At 43.7% G+C, this 25,613-nt stretch overlaps 1 protein-coding gene across 13 annotated transcripts in view; it reads left to right on the forward strand.

Annotated features, from left to right (window-relative positions):
- Lypd6b (LY6/PLAUR domain containing 6B) overlaps positions 1 to 25,613 on the forward strand; it is a 169,329-nt gene that overhangs the window by 48,416 nt on the left and 95,300 nt on the right. For 2 of the 13 annotated variants that reach the window (XM_040745319.1, XM_040745322.1), the window contains one exon: positions 6,335 to 6,465. The exons of the other annotated variants lie outside the window; for them this stretch is intronic. The gene's annotated coding sequence lies outside the window, so the exon portion shown is untranslated. The remainder of the gene's footprint in view (positions 1 to 6,334; positions 6,466 to 25,613) is intronic. 13 annotated transcript variants of the gene reach the window in all.

Genomic DNA, 25,613 nt, shown 5'->3' on the forward strand with positions numbered 1-25,613 from the left:
TTCAACTAAAACATTTATAAAATCATAAACCATAAATCGTAGTTAGAAATATGTAATTATAAATCTTATTTGTGCTCGCCACCAACTTCATTTCTAATCCTTGTCAACAACATGCTTGTGTGAGCAAACTGTAAGCCCCATCATGTTGGCATTGTTTTGCATTGTTCAGAGATTTTCTAAGCAGGGTGAGGCTCTTGTCAAGGGGAATTCCACAGTAGCTCTCAAGACGATATCATTATTCTAGCTTGGATGTTTTCTTAATGTTTAAACTTTTTAAGGAAACTGTGGTGTGGGAATCATGGTCCAACATAGAACTGTGCTCTAGATAAATACAGGAGAAGTCATTTGATACCCAATGAAAATTATTGCATATGCTTAGCTATTTTTTAAGTGTGTGTGTGTGTGTGTGTGTGTACACGTGAGCTTCCTTGTTTACTCACGGGTGCCACAGTGCTGGTGTGTAGGTGTGTATGGGTCTAAGGATAACTTGTGGAAGTTGGGTCTCTTCTCCTGTTATGTGAGTTCTAGAGACTGAACTAAGATTGGTAGGCCATCTTGCCCACCCTCAACTTTCTCTTATTCCAAGTGGGAGCTTGGTGAAACACATTAGTGCTGGATGCTTTGTATTTACGAGGCCTGAAAAAGAAAAATAGTTACCCTAAGCTGGGTGATTTGGTGATGAAGTGATTGGACTCTGTGGGGTGGCGAGGACCAAGAAGTGAATGTAGAGAGATCTCTTGAGAGGAGATCTCAAGTTAGTGAAGCAGGGAGGCTGTGGCAACAAGGGCTGTCAGACTGATGGAAGGGCTTCGACAGACAGATGGACAGAGATGGCATCGACAGGGGGAGACATACAGAGATAAAGAGACAGAGATAGCAGTGAGAGAGACACACACAGAAATGGACAGAGATAGTGAGGCAGAGACACACATAGAGATGGAGACAGAGATGGCAGGGAGACACACAGAGATGCAGACACAGAGAGATAGCAGGGAGACAGAGAGACACACAGAGATGGAGACAGAGATAGCAGGGAGACAGAGAAACATGGAGATGGAGAGACAGAGAGGCAAAGGAGGCACAGACGGAGAGGGAAGCAGAAGCGAGCAGTAGAAGAGGCAGGGAAGCCACAGAGAGAGAGAGAGAGAGAGAGAGAGAGAGAGAGAGAGAGGGGGGGGGGGGGGAGAGAGGAAGAGAGAGAGAAGTAGGCTAGGTGGCAGAGAAGGAACAGGTCTAAGGAGGTCTTGCCTGTGCCATGACCTGGTGACAACCACCTGCCTTGTGAGTGGCATGGAACAAATGTGAGTTTATCTCATGCTGCTTACCGAGTGGAAAATTGCTGGAGAGAAAAGTAGCAGATTTACCCTACGGGTTAAATGGCTTTAGTTTCCACCTCGGCCAGGCTTTCTGATCCTGACCCTGGGTTCCGAGCTGCATTAGTCATTGCTTAATATTAATATGGAAATGTGGTTGCCAGGCTGCATGTCCCAGTTTCAATCAGCAAGTAATTATGGAAATCAGTCTTAAAGAGCTGAGGAAGGGTGTTGCTTTCCAGGCAACAATTAAACCTCTTAGTACCCTGGGTGGTTGATGTTTCTTTTCTTGTGTGTGTGTGTGTGTGTGTGTGTGTGTGTGTGTGTGTGTGTGTGTTTTCTTTTCCTTCCAAACTTTTTGCAGGTGGAGAAAGAAGTGAGCTGCTGACTGAGGGTTCATTAGTTGAGGCAAGGCAGAAGTCCCATCAACTGAAGGCGGAATGAATGGAATGTTTCAGAGCGGAAGATGAAAAAAGTATTCAGCTGCTCTTTTCTAGCCCAACGAGAAAACTTGAACAAAATGTGAATAGAACCTTGAAAACTCCCGTTGTTTTTATAGAGGAATTTTCTAAAAGAAAATTTTTACTAGTGTATGTGTATGGGGGGAGGAGTGAATGTCCCATGGTGTGCTCGAGTGTGTGCGTGCGTGCGTGCATGCGTGTGTGTGTGTGTGTGTGTGTGTGTGTGTGTGTGTGTGTGTGAGAGAGAGAGAGAGAGAGAGAGAGAGAGAGAGAGAGAGAGAGAGAGAGAGAGAGAGAGACAGAGGTCAGAGGACAACACTGTGGAGTCAGTTCTCTTTTTCCGCCTTTCTGTGGCGGTCAGGGATCTAGCTCAGGTTGCCAGGCTTGCAGGGCAAGTGCCTTTACCCACTGAGCCACCTTGCCGGACTTTTGAGCCAGTCCTCAAAATGTGGAGTTAACTCTCCATCTTTAACAGGAAACAGCCAAACATTCTTTCCTACTTCAGTTTCTGGAAAATAAAGTTGTTAAAAAATCACAGCATATGGATGAGGAGGAGGGTGTCAATATTATGAGAGCCGTGTGTTACCAGAGAAACTGATACTTAAAGGTTTTACAGGCACCATGCCCTCTTGTCCTCTGATGCAGTCCAGACTCAAGGGAAGCCCTTCTGTCTGGAAGTGCAAGGCAAGGCTGCTTTGAAAGTCTTGAAGCGGGAAGCCTTTGGGTACCAGTCACAGAAAGAAGCAGCCTGTTCTTCAACTCTGTGCCTGTTCAAGTTATAAGCTCTTTTCCAGGATGCTAAAAAAATGCCTTTTCATACACATCATGTACAGGCACACATTGTGGAGGGTAGCATCTTTGTCTGATAAAGGGTAGGATACTGAGTCTAACTTATAAAAACGTGACTTGTTTGCCTGAAACTCAGATTTGACTGAGAACCCATGTTTGTTTTTGCTAACCTACCACCCAGCAAGACTCACCTGGACTGGATGTTGCCAGACCCTAAGCATCTCAACCGGGCAATAATTAAGCTTGTCATTCTCAGGGCTGTAGGAATTCTTGTATCTTCTAGGAGGTAGAGTGCACTGTAAGTAAAGAAAGCAACTTTGTGTGTCTGATGTCATAAGAGATGTAAATGAAGTGGTAGAATAGGCAATGAAAATGACCTTTAGAATCTATTAGATTTGCTTACCAACTTTAGTAAAAGTTCATGGCCATTGATCAATTTGTGATGAACACAAGCATGCTAGAATCTTTGTTTCTTCTCTCTCTCTCTCTCTCTCTCTCTCTCTCTCTCTCTCTCTCTCTCTCTCTGTCTCTCTGTCTCTCTCTCTCTGTCTCTCTCTGTCTCTCCCTCTCTGTCTCTCTGTTTCTCTCCCTCCCTCCCTCCGTCTCTCTCTGTCTCTCTGTCTCTGTCTCTGTCTCTCTCTGTCTCTCTGTCTCTGTCTCTCTGTCTCTGTCTCTCTCTCTCTCTCTCTCTGTGTTTTAAAAGACTTGTTCTCTCACTGTTCTGACCAGCCTCAAGGAGCTTCTGGCCTCTGCCTCATCAGCACTGGAATTATTATAAATGTACTTTCTAAAAATGAGGGTCCTGGGCGTTAATTCTAGTACTTTCCCAACTGCATTGTCTCCTCCAAATCAGACATAAGATGTGTTAGTGAAGGCCTAACTACCGCATTTTTCATTCTGTTTCATTCAAAGATCTAGAAAATTAGAAATTGCGAATGGTAACTTTTTCCCATGTTTGGTTTTGAAAATCCGAGGAGTTAAAGGAACCAGGCCCTTGCTTCATGCAGGACTTGTGTATCTGGTGATACCAATGTTGTGTGCCCTGGATTCGAGTTTGAGTTTCATTTTGAAGTTGCTCTAAGTTTTACATCCTCAGGCTGTCTCGATCCGTGTTTTTAGACCTGTTTTCCCTATGTGAGTCCTATAGGACATGATGAAGGACGTTTGTAAATGGGTCTGATGTCTTCTTACACAGCTTGCTCTGAATAGTCTACTGTGTGAGTGTGTGTGTGTTTATCTGTATCTGTATACGGCTATATATGCTTTCCCCTTTTCTCTCATATTGCTTTATAGTGGAAGGCTTGACAATAATGTGAGATGGCAGGCCTTGGATGCAGAGCATGTCCCGCACGGCACTTTACGAGGCTTCCCAGTCGGTTTTTCACATAGTAAACGGTCACAGCAATGATCAGTAGCTTAGAATGCCTCCTACATTCCTCACCAGCTGCCAGAACAAGTCCTTAAGTAAATGGTTCCTGAGGCCAGTGACCATTAACACTCCCTTCTGCAACTGGCTGTGAGCTGAGACTCTGCGGCTGGGCTGGCTGCCTGTACGTGGGACAGTGTGTGACAGAAAACTTGGCTACTGGCCCTTTGACTGAGATCTTAAGCACTTCTGCCCCATCTGTTTCTTACAGAGAAAGGGGGCTCTGAACTATCTAAGGGTTCTCCCTGGGGAGGATCACATCGGGGCCAGTAGGAGGGAATCCATATTCCCTCCAACATGAATCTGGTAGCTAAATTCTAAGCCTGGAAGATACCTCCTACTGCATGTCATGAAGTGAGCCCTAACTACTAGTCCCAGGTAGCTAGGACCCATCCTGGGCCATCTGGAGTTTTCAGAGCTCCCTATGTGTGTGACCATAGAGCTTAGTCTAGGTTGGAATGGCTGCTTTTGCAGGGACTCAATGCTCCTGAATACGCATTTGAACCTAGAGATGTTTGAAACCTTCTTTCTCCCAGACTGCAGATAGAAGAATCACTTTTGAGCCAGAGCTCTGCCTTGCCCATGGGTAAGCTCACTGGGCCCAGCACTGTGATGCTGAGTGAACAGGGCCCAGTGCTTGTCTAGAGGCTGTTTTGTAGGTTCGGCTTTGCTAGCTGGGCTTCAGTAAGTTCAGAGGTTTAATCTGTTTTCACCACGGCAGGGTGCATGGGCGGGTGAAAGCAGACACGATGCTGGAGAAATAGCTGAGAGTTCTACTTCTGGATCTGCAGGCAGCGGGAAGAGAAAGACTCTGGGCCTGGCTTGGGCTTTTGAAACCTCAGAGCCCCCCCCTAGTGACACACTTCCTCCAAGATCACAACTCCAAATCCTTTCAAATAGTGCCACTCCCTAGTGACCAAGCATTTGGATTTGTGAGCCTATGGGAGCCATTTTTACTCAAACAACCACAGTTTGTGGATTTGGACACCTGGTCCCAGCTGATGGTGCTGTTTGGAGAGAGTATAGAAACTTTGTGAAATAGAGACTTACTGAGGAAGTGGGTGGCCATGGGTGAGCTTTGAACCTTTAGATTGCCCCTTCTTGTTCTGTCTGTTTCCTATGTGTGGGTGACACGAAGGGCTTCATCTCTCTGGAGTTGTAAGTCAAAGTAAACTCTTTTCTAAGTCACTTTTGATCATGGTATTTTTCACAACAATAGAAAACTAACTAATAACTGACTAAGTCCATTAGTGCTGCCTGTGTGTATGTGGGCATGGTGGAATGCACTGGAACATAGGATATCTACCAGTAGACACATGTTAAATGAAGCAACCTTTGAATTTACTGATATATTAGAGTATTTGAAAAGAGCCACGCTTGCTGTGGAGCATACTATAATTCCTAGCAGGAACTATAATCTCTGTTAGGAGATGCACTATTATCTCTGTCAGGAGACAGAGGCGGGACGATCATATGTTGAAGGCCTACCTCGGGGATGTGTCAGATCCTATCTCAATATACAAACAAGTAAAAATAATTAAGAAAATACCCAGGCAGGAAGGGCTGTGCATTATCCAGCATTCAGCATGAAATAAGGCAAGCAGTCTGCTCCCTATTTTGTGCTAACCCTAGCCTCTCCTGCACCCAGCTCTTCTTGCTGTTTGAAATCTACACACCCATTGTTTGAACCAACCCTGTGGATGCCCTACTTTCTCAGGTTTGAGCTGTGTCTTCAGACAGTGCAGATAGTTAAGCCTTTTAGGTAACAATCGACCCTCTTGTTAGGACTGCTGGTTTCAGTAACTCACCTTGACTTGAAGTTCATTAGCATGCCATTGGCAAAAGAGGCATACTTCCAAGCCTGCCAGTCACTCAGCCATTCATCATTGCCTGAGCTGGAGGATGTTGGGAAACCCCAAAAGGACTGCTAATGATCCTCTTTCTCTATAGTCTCCTCCTACACCCCCATGGAAGTACAGTTGGTTGAGCGACGACTACACAACCCGAACGCTGGGAATGAAAGGGAATTAGGAAGCGCAGAGTCAGTGGAATGAGGCCATGCTCAGCAAGTCATGTGGAGTTGGGTCCACTGCTTCAGAGCATCAGGCCAAGGGTTACAATCCCATCTCATGAACTTCCTGTCAGAAGTTTGGTGACCTGGAGAAACAGAGGCCTTAAAAAATTCTCACACTGACTGTTCTTCCAGGGGACCCGGGTTCAATTTCCAGCAACTACGTGGCAGCTCGCAACTGTTTGTAATTCCAGTTCTGGGCATTCTGACACCTTTATACAAATGCACATAAAATAAAAGGTTAAATAAATTGTTTTTACAAATTCTCACACAGGTACTGCCTCTGACTGAGCTGTGTGAGGGCAAGAACAACTTGTCTAGAGTCGATACTGTCTCTCTTTTGCTCCAGCTGCTGTCAGGGCACAGAAGCCCAGTGAGTGCGGCTGCCCAGGGCAGCAACTTAAGGTGAGCTTTTATTTCAATCCTCTTAGCCTCAAGGGATTGAGAGAGAATGCTTTTCTGTTCAAAGAAAAGAAGAGTTTTTATTAAACAAAAATACATAAGAGACGTGAATTACTTTTTAAAATAAGTCAGTAGATAGACATGGTGCTTTAATACAGTGATTCTCAGCCTCTGGGTCGCGACCCCCTAGACAAATCTCTATCTCTAAAACATATTTACACTACGATTCATAAGAGTGCACAGTTATGAAGTAGCAACGAAAATCATTTTATGGTTGGGACCACTACAACATGAAGAACTGTATTAAAGGGTCACAGCATTAGGAAAGTTGAGAGCCACTGAACTAGATGAAAACATTAGGAAGATTGAGAGCCCAAGTTGTCACTGACTCAGACTCCATTTAAGAAACACGGATTTAAAGTAGGGGTGAGGGTGGGGCGGGTACCACAGCACGAATGTGTTGTCAGAGGACAGCCTTGCATGGGATCTTGATTCTGGCTTTTGCTTTGTTTGAGACATGGTCCTGCCACAGCTTTTGGCAGGCCAGTTAGCCTGTAAGCTTCCTGTTTCTGCCTCTAGTCCTGCACTGGGGTTATAGACACATGCTCCTATTCCTGGCTTTTCGTGGCTTCTAGGGATTTGAACTCACGTCCTTTCACTTTACGCAGCACGTGCTTAATGAACTGACTTGTCTGCCCAGCCCCAGAAACATGGATTTAGTACAGAGAACTCCTATGAGGCAGAATCATTGTGAGGTGGAAAGGCCTCACAGAAATGCAGTTTTCTGACAGGTTTGTGAAGAAGCAGAAGAGAGGGAGCATTTGCACCGTTGTGGGGGTGTTGAGTTCAGATGGGCACGTGCGTGCATGTCTCGGTAGGCGTTTACGTGTGTGCTCGTTCCCTAAGCACACGCTGAGAAGCTGTCTGCGGCCTCTGAGTTCCTGAGGGTAGGACTAGAAGACACAGCTGAAGGGAGCTATTTAGAGATAAGCAGTTACCACCACATTCTTTTCTGAAGGGCTGAGGTAGCCTGTTGAAGCAAAGTTCTGGGTGGGGGTGGGGTGGACTGGGGGGAATTAGGGGCTGGGGAGGGGAGAGAGTTGGGGGATGAACTGGAGCTTGACTCAGGCTCCCTTGCTGAATTCCCACATCCTTCACTCTTTCCCTGTTTCTGTCTTTCTCCCTCATACCTGAGTGCATGGGACTTGCCAATGGTTCAGATCTGCACGCTGCTGCATTGAGCAGTTTGCGGAGGAAGAGGCAGTATGGGTACAGGCTTGGCCCAGGCACTGGGAACTCAGGGCATTGTTCTCAGTTCTCCTGAGTGAAATAACACACGGACTGCAGTAAAAGCATTGTTTGGTATCCAGTGGCAACATCGGTTTATGTATACACAAAGAGAAAAGTGTCGCCTGATATAATCTCAGAAAACTGCTGCCACAGGCCTTTGAAACAATTAGTTTAGACTATTTCACAGGACATTAAGCCTAACAATGCCAGTCTGTTCCTAAATGCTGTTCAAGACATTTTTGCAATGAGGCCAAAATTTAGGTTGGCAAAGGGTGACCTCAAATAGACAGTCTTGTCTTATTATTTTTAACAGCTTTTCTGAAGTATAATTGACCTACAATAAACTGGCATATTTAAAGCATACAATTCGCAAAGTTTAGACACCCATTGTCTGTGGCACTATCAGCACAATCAAGGTAATGAACACATTTATCACCTCAAATGTTTTCAGGTCTTCTTGGAGGTTCTTGCCTCCAGTCCCTCTCTGTCCCTTTTCCTGGCAGGGGAGTGCATTCTGTCACTGTAGGGTACTTTGCATATTCTGTAATCTTAAATTAAGAGTGTGGTATATCCTCTTCTTGCCCGACTTTGTTCACTCTAGGAGATTTTTGTGGGGTTTGTGCATGTCATGTGTATCAGGAGCTCAATCTGTTTTACTGCTGAAAGATATTCCATCAGCGTTAATGTCATGATCTGTTTATATGCTTGTCTGTTTATATGCTCACCTGGTGAGGGCCGTTTGGGTTGTTTTTAGCTTTGGGCTATTACATAGAAAGCTACTGTGAGCATTTGTGTACATCTTTGTATGTATGTAATTATCTGTCTATCTATGTATTGTTTCATTTTTCTCAAGTAAACACCTAGAAATGCAGTGCCTGGGTCATATTGTAGTTGTAAAGTCATTGTTGCTGTTGATTAAATGGTTAAGGCAATTTAACACACTGTTTAACAGGGAAGGCAGTGTTATTCTTTGCATCCTACAAGTGGCACATGAGAGTCCAAGTTCCACTGCATCCTTACCCAAGCAGCCTGTGCTGCCATGTGCTAAGGATTCTTTATGGGCTCTTGATTCTTTGTGCAGTTTCTTTGGTGAGGAGTCTGAACATCTATAAATTGTGTTGTTGGCTCTTCCAACTTTGAGCCACTTTATAAATTCTATACCAAGTCTTTTTATTAGATGCATGCTTATAAATATCTCCTTTGTTGTCTATTTTGTCTTTTCATGTTCTTGCAGTGTCTGTCAAAGAAGAGAAATTTTAAATTTTGATACAATTCAATGTGTCAACTGTTTTGTTTTGTAAAAATGGATCTTGCTTTTGCATGTGAAAATGAAGAAAGCATCCCTTCATCCAAAGTTACAAGGATTCTTCTCCTAAGTTTTCTACTAGAGGGTTCTTGATTTGGGGTTTTAATTTTGGCTCTATGATCTACTTGAGTGATTTTCACACAGGGAATAAGATCTGGTTCGTCTTTTGCAAATCTGTGTTTGTTCCAGCACCTCTGATGAATAGTCGGTTCTTTTCCCCATTGGCTGGCTGCTGCACATTTATCAGAAATCGGTCATTTGTCAGATTTTCCATCTCCTTCTATTTCTGGACCCCTGCTACACTGATCTGTGTGCTTTTTCCTTTTCTTACTTCTGTGTATCTTTCTTTCAATATTACTCTGTGGCTAGATAGCTGGCTGGCTGACTGGCTAGGTGGCTGGGTGGCTGTGTGGCTGTGTGACTGTGTGGCTGTGTGGCTGGGTGGCTGGGGTGACTGGGTGGCTGTGTGGCTGGATGGCTGGGTGACTGTGTGGCTGTGTGGCTGGGTGACTGTGTGGCTGTGTGGCTGTGTGGCTGTGTGGCTGGGTGGCTATGTGGCTGTGTGGCTGGATGGGTAGCTGACCACTAGTCCTTCTCTCCTTGTTCTTTCGTGCTCCTTCTTCCTTCCTTCTCCATTTCTCCTTCTATTTTTCTCTTTTTCCTCCCAGCCCCGCCTATCCTTTCTCCTGCCTTGCTATTGGCTGTTCAGTACTTTATTAGACCATCAGGTGTTTTAGACAGGCAAAGAATAGCAGCTTCACAGAGTTAAACAAATGCAACGTAAAAGAATGCAGCGCATCTTTGCATCACTAAAACAAATGTTCCACAGCATAAACAAGTGCAACACACCTTAAAACAACATTCTACAGCAGAGTTGGATGACTGGCCAATGAAATATAAAAAAAATTCAACGTTGGGAGCTGGACAGATGGCTTAGTAGTTAAGAGCACTGGCCACTCTTCCAGAGGGCCAGGGTTCAATTCCCAGCATCCATATGGCAGTTCAAACTATCTGTAACTCCAGTTCCAGTGGCAGGGTGAACACCCTCATAGACACACATGCAGGCAAAACACCAATGCACATTAAAAAAAGAAAAAAAAGGTCAATTTCTGGATTCAGAATTCTATGATGAAGTAGTGAAAAATAAACAGTCTTCATGTGGGAAGAGACTTTCCTGTGACATTTTCTGTCCTGGTGGAGTGAGCAGTGTAGGAACGCATTCTTGCAGTCGAGGGAAATGATATTAAGTGAGATGTGTCACAAGCCATTAGTCTTGAAAAGAATCAAATGCACGGTCTTCTCATGTGTGTAATTCCGTCTGAGGCTTCTCAGATTCTCTAGTGGTTAAAAGATAGATGCGGGCCATTCCACAAGCTGGCTGACGGAGGAGTAAAAACCTGGATTTTCTCATGCCTGTGGGAGCCCCCACCACACAGTCTGGCAGGGGCTTGTGTCACAACATAGTGAGGTGAGGTGGCCTTCTGGAGTGAGCTGCATGGCTCCTTTGCTACATAAAAGTGTTGAGAAAAAGATGGGAGGGAGTTGGTTCTGAGCTCACCCGTTCATTTTTGAGGTAGACTAGAAGTTGATTGTGCGCTCTGAGATTTTGTTATGTGCCTTTCATCTTGACACTGGGAAAACCATCCCTTTATCTCCCTGTTCAAAAGCCCCGGAAACAGGAAAGGGAGGCCAAGACTTCAAGGGCTCGACCTGGTACCAGCTGAGGATCTCGTTTAGTACTTCCCTCAAACGCCAACTTCTGAGTTAACGATTATTGCATTGAATCTAGAGACTGAAGGAAATAAGAGCATGTGGATAATCACTCCTGACCGCATTCTATTTGGAGCAATGTCTTCCCGTCCTAAGAAATGCTTTTATCTCGGTGCCAAGTGATATTTTGTTTTGATCTTGGAATCTAGACTTTTTGTAAATATTTCTTTGGGAAAGTGTTAGTTCTGTGCTGGTGAATTAAGCAAACTCACTTGATAAAGAGAACCCCCATTGCAGCTCCTTCCTGCTGTATTAAAACCATACCAAGACCCCACATATCTGAGAGAAGGAAAGTGTACCTTAAGGCTTAACACAGAAAGGCTGGTTTCCCTTAAAGCTGGCTGTCAGCAGCCTGCAAATTAGAACTGTAGGGAATGTTGAAATCTAAAGTTGATCATTAACATGAAGGAGGTTCACACACAACTCTTCTGAGGGCTAATCTTCAGTGACAGGTGCAGAGACAGGAGACTCAAGTGTTATTAGGAAACATCAAGCCTTCTTCGATCCTGAGTCTTTTGGCTCTCTTTACAGGCATTAGCCTGTCTCAGCCAAGAATATGTCTGAAGGAACTGATCCCAGTCATTTCAAAAGGCTATCTTCCCGTAATGTGTTTAGAGAACCAGAGTGTTGCAGACTATGGTATAAATACCATAATAGCTAAGATTTCAATCACCTTGATTTTTTTTTTTTGGCTTGAGTTAATACCAATATAAACTTGTGAAAATAAAATTTCGGGAAACCTAGAGACAGTCCTCATGATAGAGGCTTGAATCCTGTGTTACAACTGATTAGGTGAGTTGATGGGACTTTTGATGCCTCGATTTCTTTTTCTATTTAAAAGTTTTTGTTATATTTATTGGTTTGTGTGCATGTGCCTGAGGTGGTCAGATGGTACCTTGTGAGAGGAGTATGTTCATTCTTCCCACCATGCAGGGAAGGGCAGGTCCCTGTTTATGGGTATGAATGTTTTGTCTGCATGTGTGTCTGATGCCCACAGAGGCCAGAGGGTACTAGGTACCCTGGAACTGAAGTGACAGACAGTTGTGGTTCACCATGTGTCCACTGGGAATTGAACCCAGATCCTCTGGAAGAGAAGCCAGTGTTCCTTTCCACTGGGCCATCTTTCCGGCCCAGTTATGCCCTGTTTTGGACTCAGGTCATTGGGGTAGCAGCAACCACCTTTACCTGCGGAACCATCTCATTGACTCTGATGCTTCGATTTCTATATCTGTAAATTTGCTGTAGTTAATACATACTGTATTGGGTTATTTTCATGGAAATGGATGATTGAATACCAGACCCTTTGAGGAACTAGAATTTTGATTGGGATGGAGGTTTTTGTGTTTACCTGTATTTAGTTGACCATATGGAAAGATTCATCTTCCTGATTTGGCAGGCCATGTGACTGGCCAGTGGGGTTTGACAAGAGTCACTTCTGTGTTAGATGATTGAATTGCTGGTGTGAGACCCTTGGATCTCTCACTTTGTGCTGTGATGATTAGTCACATTTGTTTCCACAGTTTAGAGCCACTTGGGATGTTAGAACATGGCAGCTAGGATATGGGAGAGGTGCCCTGGCCCACAGTGGACTCTGAGGAAGAAGAAATAGACCTAGATTGAGAAATTGCTTGTTTGCGTCTGTCTTTCCATCTTTCTTTCTATCTCCTCTCTCCCAACCATTCTTTTTGACAGACTATCACTGTGTAGCCCTGGATGGCCTGAAACTAGCATTGTAGAAGCCCCTGGTCAAGCTCTCACAAGAGTGAGTTCTTATGGAAATTGGAACTTGACCCTGCTCCACCAGCTGCCCTCTGACTTCCCATATTGTAATACAGTACCTTCCTCTGTTGTTCACTGATGCCATGGCTTTTGGACTTCTAGCTTGCAAAATGTGAGGTTATCAAACCTCATTTGCTTATGAAGTATCCAGTTGTGGTTTTGGGTTCTTAGCAACACTATTCAAATTAAAACTCTTTTGAACCGTGCTTTCCTAGACTCCAGATTCTCAAAAATTTCCCCTTGTCTCATGGCCACTCATCAGTCTTTTTCTGAATCCTCTCTTATTCCAAACAGCAGAGTATCTTGAGCTCAGACTCTGGTGTAAATGGAGGTAGAGCTTTTGTTTCCCGAACTGCACAGTACCAGATAAACACACAGAAACTTATATTAATTACTGTTTGGCATATAGCTCAGGCTTATTACTAACTAGCTCTTACATTTAAATGAACTCATTTCTATTTATCTATGCATTGTCATGTGGCCATGACTTTTACCGGTCTGCTGGCATCTTGTTTCTTGGGTGGATGCTTGCATCTCTCTCACTCCACCCCTTGTCATCTAAGTCCTCAGTTTGATATTGTTCTGCCTAACCCTACTGTGCTTGGCTGTCAGTCAAACAGCTTATTAACCAATGGAAACAATACATACTTATAGTATGAAGAAGCAGCCCGTGGTACCCTGCACCATTTTTCTTTGAATCTTTCAGTAATGTCTCCTTTCTGAGCCGGGCTGTACTGAGTGATTTTCTTTTTATTGATTTGTCCATTCTCTTGTACATAGAGAATAGTAACTCTGTCTATTCTTCACTGCTGATAATTTTCCTAATAAGCCGTTGGATTTTGACTTTAGTTGCAGTTTTTTCTATCTAAATAATTTACTTAAATTATACAAACAAGCATATCCTTTAAAATTTTTTAGACTTTTGGAATTAGTGTAGGATTTTGGTCAGTTGTCATCGTGTAAAGTGATTATGTTTAAAATATGAAAATAGCCTGTATATTAAAGCCACTTTTGTTGGCAGAACTGGGCCATGTAGCTCATCCGTCACTATTTGGCTATGTTCCTTGGCTTATGTAGCTCTGTGCTATTTTGAGTCGTATTCTTGCTAAATTTTCTTTGTTCCTAAAATAAGTGGCCATTGCATTGTAACCAAGCACTAGTAACAATTTATTATCTGTCATGGTTTCTAAAGGTTAGGAATCTGAAGGGGCTCAGCCACATAATTCTGGATCATTGTATCATGATGTGTTAGTTATATGTTGACCATGGCTGCAGTTATCTAAAGGTTTTCTGGGACTGGAAGACTTTCTTCTAAGGTAGGCACATGGCTAGCGTTTGATACTGGTGAATATCTCTCTTCCCATTCAAGCTTTTGCATAGCTTCAGAGAGAGAACACTCATGGCATATGCTCGGCTTTCCCGAGAAGGCCATCTAAGCAACCAAGAAGAAACTTCAGTGTAGCAGACTTTTTGTTGTGGGCCACAAGCTCCCAAGTCATAACACTGAGATTTGTTACTAGTTTTGAATGCTCGCCTTAGTTTCATTCTTGTTTTAATCTGTTTCTCTTTATCTACATTTTCACCTTGGGGCTTTTTACTTTTCTTTCCGTGTGCTCCTTCTCTGTCTGCTGGCTGGCGGCTGCCTGACTAGACCTGGGCGTCTCCCTCTATTTCTTCCTCATTCTCTACTCTTTTCTCTTTTTTCTTCTTCTTTTAGAGCCTAGATTTCTCCTCCTATTTATTGTTTCTGCCTGATAGCCACACCTATCCCTCCCCTACCTAGCTGTTGGCCATTCAGCTTTTTATACGCCAGTCAGATGCCTTAGGCAAGCAAGGTGAAACAGCAACACATCTTTTCATTATTAAACAAATGCAGTATAAACAAATGTAACCCATCTTTATGTAGCTAAATATTCCATGGCACTTCTGTTTAATTTACTTTTAGAAGTCACAAGTCATGGCTGATTAAAATCCCATTATGTATATGTACCATATTTTCATTACCTTTTCATCTGTTGAATATCTGTGCTGATTCTATTTCCTAGATATTGTGAATAGAACAGCTATCAACATGGATAAATAAATGTCTTTATAGGAATATAAAGAATCTTTTGGGTAGATGCCCAGAAGTGGTAGCTAGATCACATAAGCCAAACACTGAATGTTGTCATCTGTAGATCTTAGTTTCTAGTTTTATTTGTGAGTATTTATGTGGAAATGAGTTGTGGAGATGCCAGGAAAGAGGCCTGTGAAAGGAGAGAGTTCAGGGAAGAGAAATAGAATGGCGAAAAGAACATGTGTGATGTCAAACTGCAGGGGGGATATTGGAGGTGGAAGGGTTTAAGTGGGAGAGAGGGCAAGGAGATTTTGGGAAAGAGGTAAGGGAGAGGGTCAACTAAAATCAAGTTTGTATAAGGAAACCTGCTACTTTGCATGCTAAAAATAAAAGAAAATGAAATCTCAACACAAGTTTATAATCCCAGCATTCCAGAAGCTGGAGGCTAGAGCATCCAACATTAAAGCTCGATTTTAGCTGGAATAAACAAATGAGAACTTCATTCAAAAAACCAGAGTGGGGTGAATTTAAGGCTACTCATCGTCTTGATGCTCTGTATGAAGTTTCTTTCTTCTCTCTAGAAGATTCACACTGTCTGCCATCTTCCCAGGAGTTATGCAACTACATGAAGTGATATTGGTCTATGCCTACTCAGTGTGATACACTCAATGGGATCCTTAAACATAGAATTAATGTTCTTCATTTCTGGAAAAATTAAACTGTTGATTAAAAAAAAAGTTATGAGCTGGTGAGACGGCTCATTGGGTAAAGGGGCACACCGCCAATTCCGACAACCTGAGTTTGATTTCTAGAACACACATGGTAGAAGGTGAGAGCTGACTTCTGCAAGTTGTTCTCTGACCTCCACACACATGCCATGGCACCTCCCAGATAAATACATAACAGAATATTTCAAGGAAAATGGATTTGATGGGAAGCAAGAGGATGGTGAAAAGAGAGTAGACACAGTTTCCCACAGGAACCATCACTATGGTGTGAACCAGACCCTTTCTGTAAGTTTTGTTTTATCTAATGCTTCCAAAGGCCAGGGATGGAAGATGAGAATATCTCCATTTTTAAATCCATCAAGCTGACAAAATACATACAAGGCCATGTAGTGGATGTGTGGTCTGATACTTGAACCAATGTCTGTCTGTCTCTGAAGGCAAGGTAAATCTATTGACACACACTCACATACACACACACACACACACAGTCCTCTGTCTCTTTCACACACATACATGCAAACACCATGTGCATACATACATGTGTGCACACTCGTGTACACATGCATGTGCCTACATGTATGCTCACACATATGCTCGCATATATACAATTATATACATGTAGACATGCACACATAAACCATTCATCCACATGCTCACATTTGCAATCACACACAACATTAAGGTATCAGAAAACTGAAAAGGCCGTGAAGCTGTGCGTTATCTGGAAGGCTCTGTCAAAGGGAAAATGTAATTCTGGGTATGCAAACACTTTGAAGTTCAGAAGTGCATTATAAGTGCATGATCACAGTGTTATTAATCAGCTCAGAGAAGGAATAAAATGAGCCATGCATAATTTCTGTATTTCTTCTTCAGTCAGGTGATGATAGAGCACCTGTCCCATTAATCCTTGCCTTATTAAAACAATAACGGCCAATCCAAGGGATACACTGCAGTTGATGTGTAGTTACAGTAAATCACCATTTGCTTAGATATAGAATGAAAATAGCACTATTTCAAGTTAGAATATATTCTATATGGTAAATGTTTTAGACAGGGAACCCTGCTAGGTTCAGAACTTTAGGGCAATGTCAAATCATCAGTTTAACGCTGAGGCATAAAGAGAAGCATGTCAGTGAAGCATTTTGCCGTAATGTCAATATGGTGTCATATTTGTTTTCAGTGGGAAGACATTGCCTTTGTGACAGCCAGTATTTCAAGAAAACGGGCCTTGGGTATGGGGAAAGCACATTTCCCTTGGACTGCCCACCCCCTACTTCTGGCATGTTCTTCGGTGGCATAGCACATTAACGATGAACTTGAAGACAATCTTGAGAGTGAGCAATGATATGTGGCCCTCATTACATTGCCTTGGCACCCTGCCCGTAGACACCAGCAGCAAGAGCCTTGATTTCATTTTAAAAGGAGTTAGAAGAATGCGAAGAAGGTCATAGCCATCAATCTGTTATCACTGTGCTAGATGGGATCTCTTTAAGGAGGAGTATGAGGCATATCTTAAAGCCTCCAATAAGGGTTCCAATGACAGAACTCATCTCACCGCTTCCTAATGAAAGTGTGCTGCGTCTGAGAGAGCCCACAAACACTGAACAACAGAAATTGTCTAAGAAAATGCTTTCATTCTAAATTGTTCCAGCTAGAGTCAGCAAATAGTCAGTCTATATAGCCAGACATGAATATAAAAGTGAGAAGGCACACTTTGCCATTCAATGAGGTTTTATTAACTCCACATCCTGATGAGTGGGTCGGCAGCTGAACAGCCCCTGAAAAACTGAAAATGGATTGGAAGGTAGAGAGCAGGCTTGAGGAGCCTCCCACAAAGCACTCCTGCCACACTAGCTGTGGCCGTGAGATTTCTAGGGAGTGTGTATTGTCCTTTGTCTTATCCTTTGTGCTTCATCTTAAAGCATAGCTTAGAAAATAAGCATATAGTAGTTAACATTCCAGCCCTGTAACACAGGAGTTATCTTTGTGAGATTTTTATCGTACTTTTAGATGCATGCATATGCTTTTATATAATTACAATTCTGATGCATTTTCAAATGTTTTATTTATCACTGTTAATAGAAACTTCTTCAGTTATAAAGTTTTAACATCATTTCATAGGAGTTTTTTAATCTATCAAGTTGATGTGCTACAATTTAACTATTCTTTTCCTTTTGTACATGTAAGTTGTAAAGTTTCCTCTAGTGACTATGACAATGTAGTACATTCCTTTGTAAGGACATCTTTTTTAATTTCCTAAGATATTTTCCTAGGCTAAATTTTCTAAGAGTGGTTTAAAGGGTCAAGGCAATTTTATTGCTTATACAATTTACCTTTATATGTTTGCTTTCCTGGTAGATGTCAAGTAATCTTTCTTCTTTTATTTATAGTGTTGATTTTGGAGAGCCTGGACAAATATTTATGAGTAGATGTAGTATTGATTTGCCTAACCAAGTGTGATAATTGTATCAATAATGGCTCCAGCAAGACACAGAAGTCACACCATTGGTTTTTCATTCCTTCCCATTGCAGAAGGTAACTCCCCTCCCCTCCTCTTCCTGTACAGGGACCTAGTTGAGGCCTCCTCAGAGATGGATATCATTGCCTGAATAGCCATGTGAAATGTCCCCCATAGACGCCTGCATTTGCATGCTTGGTCCTTGTTTTGGTCCCCAGCTGTTTTGTAAAGCCTTTAAAGAGGTAGGCTCTGGAAGAGTTTTAGGAGTTTTAGGCTAGCCCCCCTAGCCATGGAGGCCTCTCCTCCCTCCTGACTGCCTCTGTCATGTAAATAGCTGCCTTACTTCTCCAGCCGTGCGGGTCAACATTGTGATGGACTGTATCCCCTCAAACCATGAACCCAAATAAATCTTAAGTTGCTTCTTGTCAGATATTGGGTCACAGGGACAGGAACCTCAACTAACAAGCAGGGGTCACCCTTCTGGGACGCAGAGCAGAGCAGACAGTGGTGGCTAGGGGGACAAGTGGCAAACAAACAAAAATCAAAACCAGCCCAGCACAGTTATGAGGGGAAGCTTGTGTCCACAGCTGCACAGGGCACATGTAGAATCTCCTTTGTGTCATCAAGTTCACATCTCTCTCAGAAAGGCTTGAAAGGCCTCCCCTCCTCCCTCTCCCTCCCTTCCCTCTCTCTTTCTCTTTTGAGTCATGGTTTCTCTATGTAGCCCTGGCTGTACTAGAACCTGGATATCCTCCTGCCCCTGCCTCTCAAGCGCTGGGATTAAAGGCGTGTGCTACCTGCCCAGCATTACTGGTTCTTTTTCTAATGTTTAAACTCTGCTTTTTGCAAATAATAGTTTCCCCCTTTTGATTTTTCCCAGTACTAGCTCTCTAAGAATGCGCTGATGAATTCCAAACTTCTTGGGGGATTACCAACATGTAATTCTCTTTGGGTACAGAACAAACTGCAGCTACCAGCATCACTTTTTCCCCATTGGGGAGAGGACATACTCTCCGGCTTGTTGGTAGTGATTATATACGTACTCAGGGCAAGTATATGCACATGGGAAATGCAGGTAGTGTGTGTTGGACGTTCCCGTGCATGGGTCTGTTCTGCAGGCAGGGGTTGTGAAACGTTATGTACAGTGGGATCATATGATACTATGAGCAGGTGTGCATGCAAGAGCAGCCTGGTGTTTCCAGCCAGGCAACATCTTTGCCCTTCGCGACCGACTTCTTCGAATCATTTCTGATGCTTCTGAAGTTGAAGTGGCAGGGCAGTTACCAATTGTTGTTACTGCTGCTCACTAATTCCTCCAGTGGAGTTCACCAGGGTGAGAGATAATTCAAATAGCACATAACTCATAACTCATGTGGCCCTGTCACAGAACTGTGAGATGCAGTTTCTCTCCAGCCAGTGAACTCTCTGCTTGTTTGCGTTAGGGTTATGAGAAAAAGAGCCTGGATTCCACAAGTTCAGATACCAGTTTCAAACACTGCTCCACCCTTCTCCCTAGACTAACACCAGCAGCCAGGGAGCAGGAATAGTGAAGGAATGGCCATGTAAGGCCTCTTTGGTAATTTATTCAGAGCTGCCCTTGCTGGGATGGGTTTTCTAAGAAGAAAGTAGATGTGGGTTGCGATTGTTGGACTTTCATCTGCTGGAGCCTTCAGCAGGAAGTTGGGCTTTTCTAGCCAAACATACTTTTCACATAACCTCACCCTCCACTACTGAAACCTCTCCACTGGCAAAATCCAGGAGGACAAACACATGGTTGCCTACCAGAGCATGTGACCACTTTACAAATTGCTAATCTCAAAGCCTGTTTGCTAGCCAAACAATGCCCTCCCATGCAAAGCCTTGCACAAACATAGCCACGCCTAGCCTGCAGTTAGGATGAGGGGATTACTTTCCAGACTTGGCTGTGGTTTCAGCTGCCAGGACACTGTCTTCTTCCTCCTGGAAGCCCACTCTTTGCTGCAGTCCCACCTCCTGGCTCAGGGAAGCCACCCTGCCTCCAGGAGGTATTCAGTTTGTTAAGTAGGACCTATATCTAAATCACAGCTTTGGAGAGACCAGCTTAAGGAAAGCTTAGGATGGGAGGAAGTGGCAGGATGCCCTGGTGCTGATCCAGGTGACTGGGGCTATGAATTCTTGTGTCTTCTGTGAATGCAGGCAGTATCCCAAGGGGGCATCTTGGAAATCTCTAGTGCAACCAGTCTCTCGAATTACATGCTATTCTTGCCAGGTGGTTTTAGTTCCGATCAACTTAGCACCATATTATAGATGTTAGTTCTGCTATTTTAGAGAAACACTTTAAAGCATCCATTTAAAATGACCTACTCGTCTCCTGCCCTTTCCACCCTTTTTTGTCTGACCCTGCTGGCTTCACTTTCCTCCTTCCTGAAGTATAGACTTCAGAAATCCCCTTCCTGAACTTCTGTTGATAGTAAAACAAGCTCTTGTTTCTACGAAACTGCATTTGCGTTAGTCTCTTCTCCGAGACATAACTTTGTTGTGTGTTTTACTAACAGCTGGGGGGCTCCTAGCTTGACCTCTGCTGTTGCCGTAGAAACCACTGCAACTCTAGTTGTTGCCTGCCCTGGCTTCTTTTCTGTGTCTGTCACTGTGTTTGGTCTTCTGCAATGTTTCCTCAGCACACACTGATGAGGAACACTTTTTAATCTCTTCTGATTGGGGTAGAAGGTATCTTCTGAGAATCTGGGGTACAGTTTTCATTAGTTCCACAAAATTCTCAGCCCTCCCCACCCCCTCTTGTGCATTCCGATTGCTTCTAGAGCGCTTTCCACATTGGTAATTCTCCCTTCAGCTATCCCAAGCTACGGCGGAACCCATCTGTCTTAGAGTTTCTATGCTGAGATGAAACACCATGATCAAAAAGCAAGTTGGGGAGGAAAGGGTTTATTTGGCTCATACCTCCATATCATTGTTCATTACTGAAGGAACCCAAACCGGTTGGGACCTGGAGGCAGGAGCTGATGCAGAGGATAGGGAGGGATGCTGCTTACTGGCTTGCTCCCCATGACTTTCTCAGTCTGCTTTCTTAATAGAACTCAGGACCACCAGCCCAGTTGTGTTTCCTCTCACAACAGGCTGGGCCCTCTCCTATCAACTACTAATGTTAAAAACGCCTTGCAGTTTATGGAGGTATTTTTCTCAATTAAGGTTCCTTCCTTTGAGACACCTCCAGTTTATGTGTCAAGTTGATGTAAGACTAGCCACCACACTGTCCATTGGTTTGAGTGATTTTTTTTATATTTTATATTGTTGTCATTGTTTTACAAAGTATTCTTTAGCTAGTTTACAAGTCCTCCTGGTTGTATTTAAAAGTCAGCTTTGTCTGTTCATTTTTAATTGCATATCTCACTACTGCATATTGAGGTGTGGTTCTTATCAGTCCTTCTAACTCTCATTTATGCTGCCTTGCTTCCTTGTGTTTTAAGGGTTTTTTTTGAGAGCTTATATTTAGTCAAATTTAATTTACAGCAATAACGAGGTCTTCAATTGAGAGCGCTTTCCTCTAGAGATTGACATTTCTTGTGCTTGGGGCTTTGGGGAAGAAGTGACCTGGGAGTGTGTTAGCACTATCAGTGGTCTTGACTTGCAGCACACACTTTGGGCTCACCATGCCTGGGACCTGAAACGAACAGCTCATCTTCTCAGAGCAAGCCTTTTTGCATATGTACTATTTACTCCTTGTATTTACCACCCCTTCTCTTTCCCTTGTTTTCTTCCATTATTCTCCCTCCTTTCCTTATATGTATATATGTGTGTGTGTGTGTTTGTGTGTCTTCAGGTATACATATGTGTGTATGTGTACCTATGGGTGAACATATGTGTGTTTGTGTGTCTACAGGTGTACAACTTTTTTTTCTAGTGCTAAGACTTGAATAACTGAACATAGGGCCTTGTGTGTTAGACACACGGCCCTGTTGTCAAGCTGCAACTGCCCCCCCCAGGCTGTGTCTACAATTTATTGGAACATTTTTTCTACTTTTTTGATGGTCAAACATGCATTACAATATTTGTTAGGAATAATGCACAGGGGAAATCTTGGTGGACTCCATGGCAGGCGAGGGTGACTGAAGTGGAGGACAAATGTGCCGGTCTGACAGAGCTTAGTGAGTTTTATTAGAAAGGGAAAGTGGGGGAAGGAAAGAGAAAAGAGGTAAAGAGACACAGAGACAGAAAGAGGACAGAAGAGAAGAGGGAGACGGGGAAAGTCCTGTCTGCCTCGGGGGAACAGCAGGAAAGAGAGGAGCTGGAAGGGGAGAAGAGAAAGAGAAGAGGACATAAGTGGGTGGGCGTCTTTCTTGTAAAGGGGTCCTTTGCACCGTGTGCAGACTATGCAACCATGGAACCCCGGGCTGACCAGGGTACTGCCTGAGAGCATGCTGCCAGGTGACAGGGGCAGGCCAGCACAATGCCTGAATCCTTACAACATTTCCTTCGTATAGTTTTGTGGGATCTTATTATATCATAGCAGATATAAGAGGGCCTTCAACAGAATAGGCTAAAACATAAAACAACACATCACATGAGAGCATGTCTGAGTCCTTGTCTTCTTCCAGTTTTAGCTAACCTATACTGCAAAGCCTTGGGGATATGCTACTCTTGGCTTATGGGGTATAATTGGTGGTTTTTGTTTGTTTGTTTGTTGGTTTGTTTTTACTTTTTAAGAGAACTTCATAGTTGGATACTGTATTTACATGATTTCTACCCCATATATTCTTTCTCCTCCCACTCATTCTGTGTCTCCTATCCCGAAACCCTGTCATACCCACAATTTCTTCTTTATTATTGCTCCCTACTGTCATGCACAGGACTTAACATGTGTCACAAAGAGGAAGCCAGTCAGGTGTCTTTTTTGAATTATGGTTTCTTGTTCAACCAGGAAAAGAGGAAAAGGATCTAACATGGCAAATGGAACTAACAACCTAACGCCCCAGCTCTAAGTGAAGCCAGCAATACCCAGAGGCGGGATGCATTCACTTACAGTAGGTAGAGGTAGCGCACATTCTATTGCCTAGTGCACTGACCAATACCCAGGGCCAGGATGAGCTCATGGACAGTAGGCAGAGGTAGCACATGTCCCTTGCTTAGTGCACTGCAGAAAGACGGGCTGCAGAAGGCTGTCTATCTGTTTGTTGCTCACGAAGTGAAGGCATGCCAATGAGGAACACATCACCCACTTTGGCGTTTTGAGAGCCTACCCTATTTTTAGTCTTCTCTGCTGTTCTGATCCCCTGGTTGTAAACCAGAAGAAAATCTGATGAGACGAACACGAGCCACCTGCCTCAGAAGGGGAGCGAGGCGGCACTCACCTGGGTTTCTTGGTTCTTTTCTGTTGTGGTGAATAGTCCCTGATTGCTTGCACGGTGATGCTGAGTGGGTGGATGGAGTTTTGGTGTCAGATGCCTGCTTTTTTGGACTCTGCTTAGTGGGTGTATTTCAAAGCCAAAGAGAGCCTCTGATGATCGTTTACTGGAGGCATGGAAGGCAAGAATGAGCATATGCAGGCATTTAGAAGGATTTCTGAAAAGGCCATCTCCCTTAGCTTTCCAAAACCGTAATAAGAAAAGGAGCAGGAAGATAAATTTTAAATTCCCAAGAACTATAGTAGGCAAAATTACTTAATGTATAGACAACATTTAAAAACTTGAGATGAGGGTCAGTGAAACGGCTCAGGGGAAAAGGCAATTTCCGTCAAGGCCAATAACCTACCTTTTGATACTTGGAATCCACATGGCAGAAAGAGACACTGCATGTATGTCATGGTATGTACATGTAAGCACACACAATGCAGTTTTTAGACAAATGAAATGAATAATAGACGAACTTTAGCCATAAGTATCTCTCTGATATGGTCTGGATAGACTAGGACAAGTATGACGCCTGGGTGCCTTGTGCTTCCTTCAGAGAATTTTCCCTCATGCTCTCTGCAAACCTCTGAGAGGCCTGTGGTGAACACCCTCATGCAGAAATGTAAATGGCCAGCACGCTGCTGGCCCCCTGCTCTGGATTCTAACTGGAGATGATTTTTTGAGGCAATGCTAGGACGCTCCTTTGCAGATGGCATATCTACTGGGTGGGAGAGGCTGCCATTGAGACTGAGTACTTTTTGGAGTCATGAAACTCTCCTGGGATGTTGGCAGCATCTCCATCCGATGGTGCTTATCGGGGCACCAGATGTACTTTATCCAGCTTTCCTCATGGAGCTTAGACGAAACCTTTTACAGGTGTGCCTCCATTCTGATAGGGTTAGTCATAAAACTGATAAATAGAAAATACCATGTGAAAATGAACTTCATATCTCTAACACATTGATCCTCCAGCTTAGCCATATGGTTCTGAGTCCCAGTGGCTTCCCCTTCTGATTGCACAGCTGGTTGAGAGTTGCATGCTCGATGCTGTGGCCCAGGACCGTGACAGCTTATCTTATATTTGGCTAGTCTGGGAAAGTGTTAGAAATAAAAAAAAAATCAGAGTGTGGTTTCAAGTGCACAAGAATTGCTTTTGCCTCCCACAAAGCTGAAAACTAGTAAACGGAGCTATAGTTAGGCGAGACTCTCCTGTTTAAGTTTCCTCATTTTGTCTATTTCTAACTCAGCACTCAGCGAAGAGGTTGGAGCTCTAAGTATCAACTGTAGAATGGGGCCAGCGAACTGCCTTCCTGATGGCTGTGATGTCTAGGATAGAAGCAGAAAGTGGAGAAGATGGGACTCTGTCTGGAGGGGCTGGGGTGTTGAGTACCAACATTGGCTCGAACTCTGAAAACAAGCTTTCTTTTTGTGTAATAAGTGGCCTTCTGTTTTTGCTCCATGTGTCAGGCTGTGGTCTTTGTTCAGCAGGCTGTGGTCTGCAGACACACTGCTCAGGCAGAGGGCATATCTCACCGCTTCCCAAGTGCTGCCCGGAGAGGCCACCTGGACAGGACTCAGTGGAAAGCACTCTTGCTTCTGCTTCTTGGTCTTGTTTCTTTTCTTAGTTTTGTGGGACACAGCCAGAAGTGGTGTTCTACCATCAGACCCTCGCTGAAACCAATGTGTACCCCTCCACTGATTGTCCCTCGGGTTCCACTACAAATATGACATATTTCCAGGTGAATTATGTCACATTGTCCTGGAGGGAAGGGTGACTTTAGTGCTTTTTCATGGGAAGGAGAAGGGGGAATAGCACTATTTGAATCTGGACATCAGGATAGTTTGGTCTTTGTCTCATAACTGTACCATAGTGAGCATTTAAGCAAACATTCATGAAATAACTTAACATCTGGACATGAATTCGAGATTTTTGTTCAAAAACAAAGGTTCCTGCATCCATAAGTGGAATCTGTCCTGGTCTAGCTGGATCAGGACTGAGCAGGATTATTAGGAAGGACCCACATCCTCCTCCCTGTGCCTGCCCGCACTGAACATGGATGTCCTGTCTGGTCTTTCTGCCTGGAGACAATGATGTACAAAATCTGTGCATTGTTGTACTTGGTATGTGAGTAGAAAAGGCTATCGTGCCTAAGGACCTCTTCTACAACTTGTCCCCAGCCTAAAGCCTCCTACTTAAAAGCCTTTTATCCCAAATGTCTACAACACCCGTCATAATGATACCTTTCTGTGCCGCTCCCTTAGATAGGCCACACTTCTGCCTGCCGTTGGCAGCCCTCCTGGACTTGCGTTAATCACATGAAGTTGTGAGTATTAAGTCCACAAGTGGGTGCAGAGAAGATACCTGATTGAATGGCAAATC

This window comes from Mesocricetus auratus, unplaced genomic scaffold, assembly GCF_017639785.1.
Source record: "Mesocricetus auratus isolate SY011 unplaced genomic scaffold, BCM_Maur_2.0 Super-Scaffold_100004, whole genome shotgun sequence".
Taxonomy (NCBI): domain Eukaryota; kingdom Metazoa; phylum Chordata; class Mammalia; order Rodentia; family Cricetidae; genus Mesocricetus; species Mesocricetus auratus.